Raw genomic sequence first — 5,629 nt, 5'->3', positions numbered from 1 at the left:
CCTATACACTATACACACCAAAAGTTAGACAAAAATCAATTGTCAATACCTGCACTCAGTACACATACATGGATCACTAATTCATATATCATGCACATGATGATATAAATATGTATATTCACCAGTTTACACACAAACCACCCACCTACACATACACACAGGTGAGTTCCTAACTTGGATGGTACGGTGTGGGTACATGTGTGCTTGGGGTACGTGGGATACTGGGGGGGTGGGGAAGGTTAAGGTGAGAGAGTTAAAATATAGGGAGTGAAAGTTGCCAGAACTGGGATTAGAACAGGTAGACTGGAGAGAAGCTGGCTGAGGATCTGAGGCTTGGAGTTACTTTAGGTTAATTGACCTGAATTGAATAAAGCACAACGCCAAAAGCCTGCAGACATGGGGAGTGATGCCGGAGCTACAGGGGAGCCAAAAAGGTAAGCAGGGAGAGGGAAACTGGGACCGGGGCTAAAGGGGAGCTAGAGAGGGTGTGGAGGGAACTGGGAGCTGGCTGGGGAACCAGGGGTGCTGGAGAAGGACTGCCGGGGAGCTCAGAAAGCTATGGTAGGGAGGGGCTGCCGGTTCTAGGAGCTGGAGAAGGGCTCCAGCTGCTGGGAAAACTGTGGGGCAGCCTGGAGGAGCTGCGGGGAAGTGGTGGCAAGCCAGAGAGAGCAGGGGAGAGGGAGCGACTAGAGAGGGTGTGGGTAAAGCCAAAGAACAGGGAGAGGCGGGGCAGGAAAGGTTGGGAAGAGAAGGCAGAGAGAGATAGGGAGGAGGTAGAAAGGAGTGGGGCCAGGAGGCTGAAAGCAGCAGAAATGGCAGGAAGGAGGCGGTGGACAGCAGGAGCAGGGCCAGGAAGCTAAAGGTGGCAGAAAAGGGGAGCTGGAAGTGAGAGGAGATTGGTAAATGAAGGTGGGGTGGGGCTGGAGCTGAGAGAGAGAGAGACTGGAATTTAAAATAGGGGCGGGAGTTCAGTAAAACACGATCCAACTCGGGGTTGCAAATGACAGTGGTTTTATTGAACTGGGGAGATGGTGACACAATATCTTATTGGTTACACACACACACACACACGCACACACACACACACACTGGAAGTAGGGGTTAAAGAGGCTTGGTGCAGGGGCTGAAGTCCAGAAGGAGAGGGAGAGTCCAAGTTGTAGGAGGAAGTGTGTGGGTGATATCTACCTATCCCAGACTGAAGGTTGATCCTTGTTGGCCGGTTGGGGTCTCCTTCAGCTTGGCGTTGTCCAGAGGGGGTCACCAGCAGGGCCTCTGGGGTGGATAGGTGACGTGATGTGGAGCTGGTCTGGTCCAGATGGAAAACGGCGTTCCCGAGGAGTCAGTCTTCACTACCCATTTTTATGGGGCAGACTACCTATGATCTCCAATGGGGAGGGCATGTCCAGAGGGTTCCAGGTGTTCTTACTGAGCATGTGCAGCCTTGGCACAATGGTGGGTTGCCTCATCTTTTGTTTCTTGAATGCTGAGGGTGGTTCCAAGGGCTGGGTCATTGGTCCAGGTATTGGTGTTGATGGTTTGGTCATTCAGAGGGAGCTATTTTTAGACCTACTGCCATTGTCTCTCAACAGCCTCATTCATCCCCATTCATTCAGGAACCAAGTTACATAGGAGAGGTGGGTATGAGTCATAGGTTACACAACAGGGCATGGGGACAAGATGGAGACTTGACAAACAAAATGGAAACTTGACATGACTTATGCTAACTTACATATGTAGGCCTAAATCATTTAGTATCAGTAAAACAGTAATATAGAACAGCAAAAATCAATAAACATAATAATTATACAATATAAGGAAGGAGAAAAAAACCAAATACAACTTGCTACCGAAATAAAATGTTGACTCTTATCCTTTGTCTTAGCTCAAAGTCTTAGCTCTTTATACTTATCTCTAGGGAATAGAGAGGGAGAGAAAAAGTCAGAAATAGTTGGGGAGAGGAAATGCATATTTTTATAAAAACAAAAAAAAAAAAAAAAAGAAAGAAGAAAAACTGGGGGTTATGTTACACCACCAGGTTTTCATCTGTCCACCTTGCAAGCCTGTTGTGGTCAGCCTGGATTACCAGCCTGTCCTCAAGTGTGGACACTCTTCCCCAAAGTTTGGTGTTGTCAGCGAACTTGGCCAGTCCGCTTCTGGCACCAGAGTCCAGATCATTTATAAAGACATTAAGGAGTACAGGTCTGAGAATAGAGCCTTGGGGGCACCACTGATCATGGAGCGCCATGTTGATTTGGGGTTCCATCAACTACCACTCTCTGGGTCCCACCTCGGAGCCAGTTCCCCAGCCATTAGGCTGTGGTGTAGTCGAGGCTGCAGTTGTCCAATTTTTCCATGAGAACATCATGGGACACCAGGTCAAAGGCTTTTTTAAAGTCCAAATATATGACATCAACCGCTTCCCTTTTGTCCGGGTGATATGTCACCTGGTCACAGAAGGAAATGTGATTGGTCAAGCAAGACCTACCCACAAGAAGCCCATGCTTGCTATCCCTCAGAATGTTGCCTTCTGTTAGCCTGTCAAGAATGGTTTCTTTGATCATTTTTTCCAAGATCTTCCCAGAGATTGAGGTCAAACTGATTGAGCTGTAGTTTCCCTGATCTTCTTTCCTCCCTTTCTTGAAGATAGGCACCACAGTGCCCCTCTTCCAATCTCCAGATACTTCACCCAAGTGAACGAGTTCTCAAATATCCTTGCCAGTGGCTGCGCTGATGTCTACCAGTTCCTTTAGTACTCTTGGGTACAGTCTATCTGGACCAGCTGATTTGTGGGTGTCCAGCCTCTCAAGATGCTCCCTCACAAGATCTATGCTAGTGGTGGGCATATATTTACCCTCATCCTGGTCATCCCGTATCATGTTAGGCAGGGTGGTCCCTCTGGGCTGGTGAATTACTGACATAAAGTAATCGTTAAGCAAATTGTCTTTTTCCTGGGTGACGATTGTAAGCTGCCCCAATTGGTTTAGCAGAGGTCCAATGTTGCTCTTGTTTTTCTTCTGACTCCCCACACATATCTGAAGAAGGACTTTTTATTGTCCTTGATTCATGTAGCCAGTTTGAGTTCAGTTGCAGTCTTGGCTTTCCTAGTTTGCTCCCTACAGGTGCGGATCAGTGCAGAATACTCCTCCTTAGTGGTGTTTCCTGTCTTCCATCCTTTGTAAGCCGCTCTGTTTAGATGTAGGAAGTCCATGAGTTCCCCGTTGAGCCAAGGGGGTTGCTGAGCCCATTTAACACCTCACCTATGGGTTGGGATGGTCTTCCCTTGTGCTTCTAGGATTGCTCCCTGTAACAGGGGGTCTAATGGGGAGCTGATTTTCCCTTGGCCTGCCCACCTGTTTCTGGGCCAACCACCTGCCTTCTCACCTGCCACACCTTGTTGTCAATTAATTAATTATCTTAATTAGGCGGGAGGCTGTCCCGATGCCAGGGGGCACTATCTGTGGCTCTGTTCCTCCCCTATACTGCAGCCCAAGTCTCACAGATGGTATTTATAAATTCCTCTCTCTGTTGGGGTCTCAGCTGCTGTGGGCTTACTCCCCTTCTCTCTAGCTAGGCCTGTCAGCCACAACAAAAACCAACCCACTAATAGGGGCTTGGCTCCAAGGCTCTAGCACTCAAAACTCACTCGGGCTTCTGTGCCCTCTCCGGCACTAGGGCCTGCTCACCCCAAATACTGTGCCCTCCCTGGCACTGGGGTCCACTCGCCCTGAATACTATGCTCTCTCTGGTGCTGGGGTCTGCTTGCCCTGAATACTGTGCCCTCTCTGGCACTGGGGTTCCCCCACTGCAGCGGGCCCCCAATGAGGCTGCCTCCTTCCCCAAATAGCCTCAGCCCGGTCCTCCGGAATTATTAACATTCAACACAAAACACAGGCTTTTGCAGCCAAAAATGATAATAAAAAAAATAGGAGAGGCAACATGCCTGCTTACTTTAGGTGATCATGTCCTTTGGCTCACAGCATGGCGTACTCTTCCGGATGAGGCTGCAGCCATGTCACCAGGAGCCCCCTTCTCTGCTGCCCCTCTGGTCTTCTCCACTCACTGTTTGTAGGGGTCTGGCCTTCCCCTTCCTGTCACCTGACCAGCAGGCAGGCCTGAGCCTTAACCCCTACCTGACCGGCTGGCCATGACTGGAAGGTTCTAGATTTAAAGGGACCACCCTGTCTCTTGGTAACAGGGCTAGGGTTCCCTGTTACACTCCCTTAAGAAACAAGCAGTCATCATGAACTCCCCTCCCTGTCAAATCATGGCCTCTCAAGGCTTCAAGAGCAAGCCTCCTGAACTTGTGAAAGTTGGGTTTCCTAAAGTCAAGGACACTGCATTGCTGGCTGACTTGCCAGCTTTGGGATGGATAGCAAAAGCGATCAACCCATGGTCACTATCACGCCACTTCCCGTCAATTCTTAGATTGCTGATTAGATCATCTCCTTTGGCCAGTACCAGGTCCAGCAGCACCTTACCCCTTTTTGGCCCATAAACTTCTTGAGACAGGTAGAACTCATCCACACATTTGAGGAAGATTTGAGACCAATCAGATTTGGCCCGAGTGCTCTTCCTATACGATATCCAGGTAGTTGAAGTCTCCGATGACAACCACCATGCACCAAGAGCTTGCAGCCTTGGCCAGTTCCCTGGCAAATTCATGGTCAAGCTTTTGTTTCTGATTTGGAAGTGTGTAGTACACTCCTACCATTGTACCCCTTTGCCACGTTGCCCTCGTATTCTAACACAGAGGGTCTCCAGTCATCCTTCTTGGGTGCCAATCTCAGCTTGTAGGGATGTGTAGCTTTCTGACACATAGAGAGCTACACCCCTGTCTTGTTTTTCAGCACGCTCTCTCCTGTACAGGGTATTGCCATTTATAACCATAGTTCAGTCATAGGAGGAGTCCCACCAGGTCTTTGTTATCCCTATGAGATCATGGTCATTTTTGTTTAGCAGAAGGACCAGTTCCTCCTGTTTATTCCCCAAACTCCTGGCATTAGTGTACAGGCAAGTAAGTATGCCATTGGAAGCCTTAGGCTTCCTGGCACTAATGGAGAAGCTCTGCTCCTGGGCTAGGGTAGGAGTGGGTTCCCTTGAGCATCCTAACCTGTTGATTTTGTGGTTGATGCTTGGTGACCTTGCTCTGGTAGTTGTCTACCCATCCCCCAGTGAGCTTTGTTTAAAGCCTGGTTGAGCAGGTTAGCCATTCTGGCTGAGAAGAGTTTCTTCCACAATGGAGTGAGGTGGAGGCCATCTCTTCCTCCACCCCCAAAAATTCCTTGGCCATCTCATAACAGCAGAGACTCCCTATGACTGATGAAGGGTCCTTTTGCCCCAAAGCTTGCAAAGAACTTTTTTCAATCTACTTAGTTGGTCTAATAAAATATATCATATCTACCCGAAGAAGCTTGCCTGCCTATGTCCTTAGACAACCAAAAACCCTACAATTCCTTTGCAACTTTTCCAGCTTGAACTATAGTTGGCTGGCAGTCTCTCCAAGCAAAGCAGAATTTCCTACATTCTCCATATTCTTGTAAAAAAAAATATTCCTTTAAATATTCTTTAAATTCTATTTCTCCTACTTTGGACTCATTTGAACTTGTTGTCAGATAGTTGATTGGAGCAT

This window comes from Alligator sinensis, unplaced genomic scaffold (genome assembly GCF_000455745.1).
Source record: "Alligator sinensis unplaced genomic scaffold, ASM45574v1 scaffold781_1, whole genome shotgun sequence".
In the NCBI taxonomy this organism is placed as follows: domain Eukaryota; kingdom Metazoa; phylum Chordata; order Crocodylia; family Alligatoridae; genus Alligator; species Alligator sinensis.
Note: the sequence above shows the minus strand (reverse complement) of the source record.